The following is an 11,011-nucleotide window of genomic DNA, read 5'->3' as shown; positions in this document are numbered from 1 at the left end:
AACTTATTTTTAAAATGTGTTTTTCAATTAAAAGACACATCAAGATTGTTTACCTTATTTCTAATGCTAAAAAAAACAAATTATAAGCTATCTTTGCACCGCTTTTAATACAAAAATACGAACTGAGGAGGTGCCATCGTCTCGTTTTTAGGGATCCGTACCCAAAGGGTAAAACGGGACCCTATTACTAAGACTCCGCTGTCCGTCCGTCCGTCCGTCCGTCCGTCTGTCTGTCACCAGGCTGTATCTCACGAACCGTGATAGCTAGACAGTTGAAATTTTCACAGATGATGTATTTCTGTTGCCGCTATAACAACAAATACTAAAAACAGAATAAAATAAAGATTTAAGTGGGGCTCCCATACAAGTCATACAACAAACGTGATTTTTGACCGAAGTTAATCAACGTCGGGCGGGGTCAGTACTTGGATGGGTGACCGTTTTTTTTGCCGTTTTTTGCATTATGGTACGGAATCCTTCGTGCGCGAGTCCGACTCGCACTTGCCCTGTTTTTTTATTATCACCGCACCTCCCGCCAAAGGAGCAAAGTTCATCCTCACTTAGATACATGGCACACCAAGAATAAGCGGGCATCTCGCTCGTTTCTTCCCAGAACCTAAGAACGTGCAGAATGTGGAATGAGTTGCCTCCTGAGGTATTTCCTTTGCGCTACGACATGGGATTCTTCAAGAAGCGGGTTTTTAGTGTTCTCGAGGGTCGGCAACGTTTACGTGGCTCCTGTGATGTTGCTTAATTATGTCCATAGACGACGATGACTGCTTCCCATCAGGCGGCACGTTTGCTGACTATTGATTAAAAAAAAACATTTTGTATGGGAGGTACCCTAAAAAAGGACGGACAGACAGACAGACATGGCGAAACTATAAAGGTTTGTTAGAAAGAAAGAAAGGCGTTTACTGCGCCGGAGTCTCGCGCGCCGCTCTTCTTATTAAGTTAATGTCAATCTCACTGGCAGTCATTTAATCTACAAATAAGATAGACTATAGTTCGTTTTTTTTAGCATTAGAAATAAGGTAAACAATCTTGATGTGTCTTTTAATTGAAAAATACATTTTAAAAATAAGTTACGGCAAATATGTAACAATTATGAATCTAATACGATAATTTATATTATTCTGCTTTCATAAGTAATACCTCATTAAATATTGATCGTAGCGAAAAAGTGTACAGAACCTTTTTTGTGAACAATTTGATGTTCAATATTTATTTATAATATTGTTTTGCAACGGGCCACCGTTTAGGAGTTATTTGCGAAAAACTAAAAAAGAGACCTGTGATCTGATTGTAATTAACTTTCTTCCTTTAATATCGTTTTAAATATTGATCCTAGAGAAAAGTGTTCAAGATGTTTTTTGGAGGAAATTTTATGTAGATAATTTATTCCTTAAAACCTATTTTGCTATGGGTCACCGCTTACGAGTTATTTAAAAAAAACTAAAAAGGGACTTTAAAATTGATTATAATTAATTTTCCCGCTGCTTTGTCTTTTTAAATATTGATCCTAGAGAAAAGTGTTCTACATGTTTCTTGTAGGAAATTTAATGTTTATTATTTATGTATAAGATTTTTTTTTTGCTATGAGTCATACTTTACACATTATTAACGAAAAAATAAAAACAAGGAACCTTAGAATTTATTTCCCTCTTTATTATCTTTTTAAACATTGGTCCCTGCGAAAAAGTGTATTGAATCTTTTTTGTACATAATTTTATGTAGATTATTAACTTTTTAATTTTTTTTTGATATTGGCCACCATTTACAGTTATTTGCGAAAAACTAAAAAAAGGGACCTTAGAAGTGATTATAATTAACTTTCCCGCGTTAATATCTCTTTGAATATTGTTCCTAGCGAAAAATTGTACGGAATCTTTCTTGTAGGCAATTTTATGCAGATTACTTATCTAGTAGAACATTTTTGGCTATAAGCCACCGTTTAAGAGTTATTTACGAAATACTAAAAAAAGGGACCTTTAATATCAAATATCTCACTTCCGGTCAAGAATTCGATCAAGCAACCGACAAAATCGGATTCAGCGGGGTCTAATTAGGTTAAAAAACTCGGTTGCCAAAAAGTAATATGATTTGCCAGTAGAAATCGAATTTTACAAAAATAAGACCAGTCTAAGAGTGCTGGAGTAGAAAAACCGAACAAGCGCGAGTTACACAAGGAATCTAAGTCTAAAAAAAATAATGTATTATTAACCATTAAGACTAATAGTTACTATACATTAATTTAAAATAGATGTACCTATAATCTCAGACTATACATCTCTGTTACCTGTACTGTAATAATTATTTATTTTAAGATTTTTATAATGAAATTTTGTTGTTTTATGGTTAGTTCTGAACTTGTCAAAGGGCCCTTCAGGTCTTCTTGCAGAATAATTTTTTGACCTTCGAATTTTGAATTTTTAATAATGAATACTAAAAAAATGAATTTTAACTAAGTTAGAGTCTGTTTGGAAAGAGAAGAATAGTGGTTTCTTAAATCTAACCCATATTTGATTATGGTACTTAATTGAAAAAAGTATGTATAGTGCCGGATTGTAGCAGGAAATTACTAAATATGTTATCTATTGTGGTATTCTGCCTTGTAGTGTATTATTTAACTTGTGGGCTAAAACCGAGCGATAAAAGGTATTCTGATATTTCATTTTTTGACTTATCCCGAAAATTAATATTGAAATCTCCCGCTATAATAATCTTTTCCTGTGTACTGATCTTAGCTATGTCGACCTTGCGTGGAGGTGCACCTCTCTCGGATGCTTCAGGCCTTCGGCCCCACGTAAAGCTTGGCCTTCGACCTTCGCACTAGCTGTCCACACCACGTTTCACGTAAACAATTGCGGTTGTGACTTGTGGCCCTAATACAGCCTACCCGCAATTTTTATTCTTAAGTCCGACTCACGCTTGACTGCAGACTTCTTATAGGTTTTACACTATAACTGTTCTCTGTTTGAGCACTAACCTCCCGCTACTCAGCCTTCGGCCGCGCGTTTCAATGAGCCTCTGCGGGACGCTTCGGGCCTTCGGCCCTACGCGTAGCTCGGCCTTCGGCCATCCCAATTGCTGTCCACACCACGTTTCACGTAAACCATAACGGCTGTGTCCCTGAAACAGCCCAACCGCCTTTTTTTTCTTAAGTCCGGCTCACGCTTGACTGTAGATTTCTAATAGGTTTTCCTGTCATCTAGAGGTGTAGAACTATTGAGACGGACAGACAGACGCACGAGTGATCCTGTAAGGCAGCGGTTCTCAATCTTTTTTTTGACGGAACCCCTTTGGAAAGCAAAATACTTGATGGAACCCTACAATAAAACAATAGTTTTTAGAAGTGTGTTTTTTGCATAGTAAAATTTTTCGAGGCAACTAAAGCATAGTGTTCTAAATTCTTGCGGAACCCCTGCAGGGGTGTCGCGGAACACACTTAGAGAATGGGTGCTGTAAGGGTTCCGTTTTTTCCTTTTGAGGTACGGAACCCTAAAAACATAGATGATTATAATATTTATAATGGTTATTCACCGCTTTGTAAAGTAAGAACATAACATAATATGTATTCCTATTAAAATTCCTCGTGGCAGATCTCCAGCGGTCGGTGCGTGCTTAAAACCGGACTACTATTTGCATATGTATACTGCATACGTAATAAATTGAACAGTTTAATTTATTTACAGCTGATTATGGCAAAATCCATTACAAGCAGAAATGTTATGTGAAACAACAAGTAAACCTTCGAGAATAATATCCACTTCCGACTTTTCATACTTGTTTTTATTTTACCTATAGGTAGACATACATAGAAGTTAAGTATTGGTATTAATAATGTGATGTTTAACGGCTTTAATAGTTTGTACCTACTTTTATTGTTGGTTGTTAAAGTCGTGATTCAAGCTACCTAATATACTTACTGCCTACAAGCATATATTATGTGTGTTGGTTTACTAACACGATTTTCACTCAAATCACTGTATTAGTTTTAAAATTTGATACATTATACATACCTTTTGTAAATCAAGTTAATCTGAAACTTAAATTTATTTAGGTGAAGAAAAAACATACACTCAGCGTCAAAAAAATCGCACATCTTAACTTTTTTCTTTCAAACCGTTTTAAACCTTATATTATATAAGGCAAGATGAGACTACGGGGCCTTATTTGAAAGGTTATGAAACCCTCTATTGGAAAATGTCGTAAAATTGTTTTTTTTTTCAGGAAAAAGGAATCAACGTGTATTCAGGTTAAAATGACAAAGAATAAAAAAACTACAAAATCAACAAATACAGAAAAATAAACTTAAAACCTAGTGCCACCTCCTCTTGCCCTCCGAGTAGCTTCCATGCGATCAGTCATGACTGTCATGAGTGCCACGATGCGTTTTTGAGGAAAGTTGTTCCACTCCTCAATTATGGCGTCTTGAAGCTTGTGGAGAGTGACAGAAGCAGGATCATGCGACCGCACCCGCCGTTTTAGCTGATCCCAGAGATGTTCGCTTGGGTTCAGGTCAGGGCTCCTTGCTGGCCACTCCATTACGGTGATCCCAACCTCACGCAGGTAGTCTCGCACAATCAACGCAGTGTGGCAGCGGGCGTTGTCATGCATAAACTGGAAGTTGGGTCCAACAAAACCAGCAAATGGGACCAAGATCTCCGTTATGTAACGCCGAGAAGCCAGGGATCCCTGGCTGTGACCACATTCAGTGCGGGAAATGCACACGAGAACAGTTTTCCCTTCGGTCGAAATGCCGTCCCAGAACATGCGAGATCCGCGCCCTTAGCAGACGGTCTCTTCGGTGCAGGCTTGCGTGAATTGCTTTCCCTGCGTGCTATACACCCTCCTGCACCTGTTGTTGGTGCAAAGGCACACCCTCGTCTCGTCGGAAAAGGGTACATTCGTCTATTGTTCAAACGTCCAATCTTCGTGCAGTCGGCAAAATTGCCTCCAGGCTATTCGATGCTCTGGCTTTAATTGGGGGCCTGTAGCAGCTCTACGGGGCAACATCCTCTTCTCTTCCAGCCTTCTTCCGATCGTAGAGATGCTTACTGCTGTTATTCGAGCTGCTTGAAGCTGCTGCTGCAGCTTAACAGCGTCGGAGAAACGGTTCTGCAAAGAGTTCCATACTATGTACCGGTTGTCTCTAGCGGAAGAACAGCGTTATCTTCCAGATCCAGACTTCCTGATGTAATCACCAGTCTCCTGGAACCGCTGCGAGCCTCGACGAACTCGGAAACCGCTTATGTTAAATCTTTCAGCATCTTGATACTGCCATAGTCCTGTTTGCAGCAGTGCCACCTCTTGAGCTGCTTCTTCTGGCCTGGTATCCATGTCCAAGGGTATTTTCTTGCTGTAACTGTTTAGTAGTGACCTCAGTGATCTCTGGAGAGCGAATAACCCATAACTAACCTTTACCCCCCATTTTATACCCGTCCATGTTTGCACAAGAAGGGATCCATTAAAATCGGATCTCGGCCCTTTTTTAAACAAACCACCGATGATTGGTTTTACGGAAAATGACGATGCATCCTTTTAAAGTTCATTAATTGCGCTTTCAAATGATACCAATATTGACAGGGTACGATGTATAAGAGCTATATTTGCTTGAAACTAATTTTTGGTGAGGTGCGATTTTTTTGACGTCGAGTGTATAATGGATACAATATTAAAACTAAAGTTAAAACTATAAATAAATTAAAAATACAAGCTACAAAATATACTTACCTACAAAAAACCAAACCAATTATAAAAAGAACACCCCGTCCAACAGGTCGGACTGCGGCATGGACCCCATGACACTGGCGGCGTTACCTCTCTGTATCGCAAGGGAAATACGTTGAGAGAGGTACGCACCAGCCCTGGGGTCCCCTGTGGTGTCAACCAGCCGCGCCGATAGTGTTCCTATGAATATTTTCATGTCGGCTGACCAGGGACCCAAAGTCTCAACCGCGAGCGCCGCAAACTCATAGTCGTTGAGCAACGTCGAGTATTTGCGGCGCTTGAGAACTTGGGCCTGGTCAGCCGCAGCGCCGGCCCGAATGCGGGTCCCCTGAATGTGGGATTGTGCAAAGGTGTCGACACATGTTGCGTCCCACACCATGTTCCACGGCACCAACGTGGCTCCGTCGGGACGCTTGCCGTCGTCCCTCGCCATGCTTTAACTTAAATTGTAAAGGTCCGTATTCAATTGTGTAGTTTTGAAAACCTCGAATCCCACACAAATATCCTGTAGGTTAGGCATTTTCCCTGTGTGACAGCGACGGAGGAACACGGCCAAGCAAGGCGAAAGCAAAAGGGTTAAAATATTAATCGCTGGGAAATCAATCTTTACTACACGGTTCTAAGTTCTAGTAATTGCAAAGTGGAATTCCTGGTGATTCATAAAAAAGTTACAATGGTACAAAATCCAAACATAATGTTAACAAGGAAAATAGCGTGTGGGTTAAATGCAAAACAACAAAGGAAATACCTACCTGTAGTTTTTGCATCTTTGTATTACATATGTCATTTATGGGTATTTGAATGTGTCATTTTATTACAAACAAACAAGTATCAAATCAGACCATTATAAGAAAACCTTGAAAGCAAAGATAGAAAGTTAGACCAAGACAAATCTGCAACGATTTTGATAGCACACGCAGTGCAAGTGTTATTTATATGTCATAATTTCGTGTGCTATCAAAATCTTTGCAGGCTTGTCTTGGTCTAACTTCTATTGAGTTTTTTTACCTAGTATTTGTTTAGTAGTTGTAGTATGTATTTGAAATGAACTGGACAAATTACCGAGTTTTAAAAAATATACCTATTACAAAAGTATTTTTTTAACCTTTTCGACGCCAAAACAAATGTGAAAGCACTCACTCATACGCCAAGCCGTTTTCTGCAAGACACCGAATGATAGGTCTAGGGATGTTACTTGTAACTATCGATACTAAATATTATTGAAGAACTTAGTGTAAAATGGACCTACGCATGCTGTGTTCATATTATATTCCTTTAAAGTAATCTCTTTCAGTTAAACATTATGACATGAGTTTGTACAAAAGGGACACATGTTTTTTTTTTTAAATAATGATAAAGTGCAAAATGTTTTTACATGGCATTGACATAAAGAGGAATACATTTTCTATAGGTATAAATAAGTTTGACACATCAGGACGGTGAAGTGCACTCAGAAGTCTGAAAAACCGGCCAAGTGCGAGTCGGACTCGCACACGAAGGGTTCCGTACCATTATCTATAAAAACGGTCACCCATCCAAGTACGTTGCTTAACTTCGGTCAAAAATCACGTTTGTTGTATGGGAGCCCCACTTAAATCTTTATTTTATTCTGTTTTAGTATTTGTTGTTATAGCGGCAACAGAAATACATCATCTGTGAAAATTTCAGCTGTCTAGCTATCACAGATCACAAGATACAGCCTGAGGGCCTACCGCGAACCACGTTCGACGTGCTGCCTCCTTGTCACACTTACGTACCAATTTACAAGTGCGACAGAGAGGGAACTCTTCGAACGTGGTTCGAAGGTAGGCGCGGTATTAGGCCCTCTGGTGACAGACGGACGGACGGACAGCGGAGTCTTAGTAATAGGGTCCCGTTTTACCCTTTGGGTACGGAACCCTAAAAACGAATTCCCTTTCTTTCATATGAAGTATTACTTAAGAGGGAAGAGGACGACACGATCCGAAGTTCGTTTTTCGGACTTCGGAGTACGGTCTCTTAATTTGTGCTTTGCGAAAAAAATCTTCTTCTTCCTCGCGTTACCCCGGCATTTTGCCACGGATCATGGGAGCCTGGGCTCCGCTTGACAACTAATCCCATGATTTGACGTAGGCACTAGTTTTTACGAAAGCGACTGCCATCTGACCTTCCAACCCAGAGGGGAAACTAGGCCTTATTGGGATTAGTGCGGTTTCCTCACGATGTTTTCCTTCACCGAAAAGCAACTGGTAAGTATCAAATGATAATTCGTACATAAATTCCGAAAAACTTATTGTGGTACGAGCCGGGGTTTGAACCCGCGACCTCCGGATTGAAAGTCGCACGCTCTTACCGCTAGGCCACCAGCGCTTTTTGCGAAAAAATTAAAGTTACTTAAATACTTATGATTATTTTTAACATAATATGAGGTTAGTAGCATAGGATATAACTATTACATTACTCATGAAATGTTTAAAAAAATAGTGTAGTAAATAAAGATAGTGGACCCCGCAGTAATTCCTCAGCCAGAAAAAACTTTACAGTATGATAAAGTATCAATAAATAAAAAGTATTGTATAAATTTCCAAAGAATAATAATAATAGAATTAAAGTAAATACCTAAAGTCTTAAACGTTAATATCTTTTTACGGAAAAATGCTCCGTTCAAACTTTCTTCACCAGACATATTCATGTAACGTATTGCAACAATATATGAAATATCAAAAAAATATCCCAGCAGAAATACCAGTATTAATAAAATAAATTTTTTTGGCGTGTCTTGGACCGGAAAATTGCTCAGTCTAATTTTTTCACTGGAATGCCATCTTATTGCCGTTTTATACCTACAAAATGAAAATCTAAAAATTTTCCACTCTCAGTTTTTAATAATAGTTCTATAATACATACATTTCGATACGCATTTCTTTTTGGATTTTTTTACCCACTGCGCCAAATTATATTCTAAGATCATATAAGAAGAAAAAAATGACAGAGCAATTTTCCGATGAAAATGAGCGTCAAAAAAAGGAAGTATCATAAAAAAATATTCTGATGTTTGACTAAACTTTTAGATTTTTTTCTAGTATCACATACTGATACAAATAACTTATTTTGTAAAATAATTTTGGACTGAGGAATTACTCGGTTCAATATATAATCAGATTTGTGTTTTTACTTAACTTAGGAGTGTTTTTCTTTTGGATATTTATAATGTTAGTCTCGACTCATACTATACAATAACCAAGCTAAATTTCATCGACTGAGAAATTAATGCATGGGTCTCCATACAACAACTTGCTTCATTTACTACACTAAAACAGGACGAAATCAGTTCTTACGTTTTCTAAGTTTAAGTCCTATCTTTCTTCGAAAACATATTCATCAGGTACAGCACTTTCTAAAATTCGCGATAACTCTTCAGTATCCTTGTCTTAGTAAACCGATATGCATGTAATAAGATGAATGAGATAACGCCAGCACTACCAATAATTGAAACGTCTCATGCGGACTCATTTATCGGTCAATGGCGTAGGAAACCAATATAGATTTTTCCATATATTATGTATTGACAAGAGAAGGGATGCGACACATTTATTTAACAAGCGAGAATTATATATCGGTAGTTCCATTTTCAATACATATATTTTTTTACAGGATGTTAGCACAAAGGTTACTGTAATAAGGAACATTTAAATTATTAAGTACAATTTAAAGTGAAAAATATTGTAACGAATGCAAATAAATCTTGTAACGAATTTTGCGAAACATAATTACAATATTAGATATGAATATCTTGCCACATCACTAAAGACGGATTAATCGGTCAATGGCGTACGAAATGTGCCATAATTTAGACCGGCGGTCGGCAACCTGCGGCCCGCGGGCCGCATGCGGCTCGTGAAACTGTCACTTGCGGCGTGCGAGCCTCTCTGGCTATGTAATATTGAGAAACGACAATGTCTGATAAAGTCATAAATATTAACAAAGTGCGGCCCGCGTCAACTTACTTACGCTACTAAAACTACGCAAAAAAAAGGTTGCCGACCGCTGATTTAGACTAACATCAATAGTCTGAAAAAAACACGAATTTCTATTTAAATACACAACTGAATTGTTAATTTTACTTGGGAACAGGAAGAATATTTATTTAAATATGTTATACCCAAAAGAAGATTCTTTTTTATATTATCTGCCGGCCTAGCCAAGGTTACACTCGCCATCGCTTCGACAACGAAAAGCTTTATGCTCTCTATCACTCTTTCATATTAGTGCGACAGTGACAGTTGCGTTTCGATCGCTACGGAGCGTAAGCGATTGGCATCTTGGCTACGCGGCCTGGACCCTTTTGAACGCTATTTTTCTTACGACTCAAATATACGTCATTGGCGTTGAACCTGCGGTGCCAATATATGCGTCGTTGGCGTGGAAAAGGTTAAAACATCGCCGGGTTCCAATTTGTACCCTTAATTCTTTCAATGAAAACTATTATTATTTGGAATATGACGAAATGTGTTTCAGGGTGGTATCCCACCTCTGCATTAACCCATTCATGGCCACGAACCGTTGAGCGTACACAATACGCCGGGCCACCATACAAACCGTTTTTAGCTAAAACGTATGACTCAGCTTATGGGTCTCGAGCCTGGCGCGCACGGTAAATAAATCGCCGCTTATGAAGCCGGCCAGTTGAACAGCATTATGCAACATTTTTACTAACCACCGTTTTTCTGTGCCTATCAAAAAAAACTAATTACTTATTGCAGTTTGGTTAGGCGGGTTCAAATTCCGGTAATCCATAGCCATGGTCACAGAATACGAAATCACTAAACAGCACAGGAGGAGTATAAAGTCGCCCACGAATAAATCGTGACTAAATAATATTTCCCATTTTACTCCAAAATACATCTCTAATAGGGGGGATGGGATGAATCACTTCTTGAACTCTTGTGACAAATACCACATGAAAGATAATACCGCCGCCGCCGCTCGGATGCATTCCTTGTTTATTGTCCAAGTGTGTCCGATAAGCTTACACCTGGTCGGTCATTTATCTTTGTTTTGGTAAACGCCATTATATTAGTAATAATAGAGAACTTAAAATGTATTATAGTACTTACTTTCTAATCTGCCGTAGAAACCACGATGTTTTAAAGAACTTGTAAATATTTGTCACAAACTATTTGTAATACAATACATATTAGTTAGTGATGACAGTTTCAACCGCCTTGTTTTATATTGAAACGAAAAAAAATGAACCTTAACATCATTGTTAGTAGGTAATTGCCTAAGATACAATACA

Source organism: Cydia splendana, chromosome 8, assembly GCF_910591565.1.
Source record: "Cydia splendana chromosome 8, ilCydSple1.2, whole genome shotgun sequence".
Lineage (NCBI taxonomy): Eukaryota > Metazoa > Arthropoda > Insecta > Lepidoptera > Tortricidae > Cydia > Cydia splendana.
The sequence above is the reverse complement of the archived record's forward strand: the minus strand, read 5'-3'. Positions refer to the sequence as shown.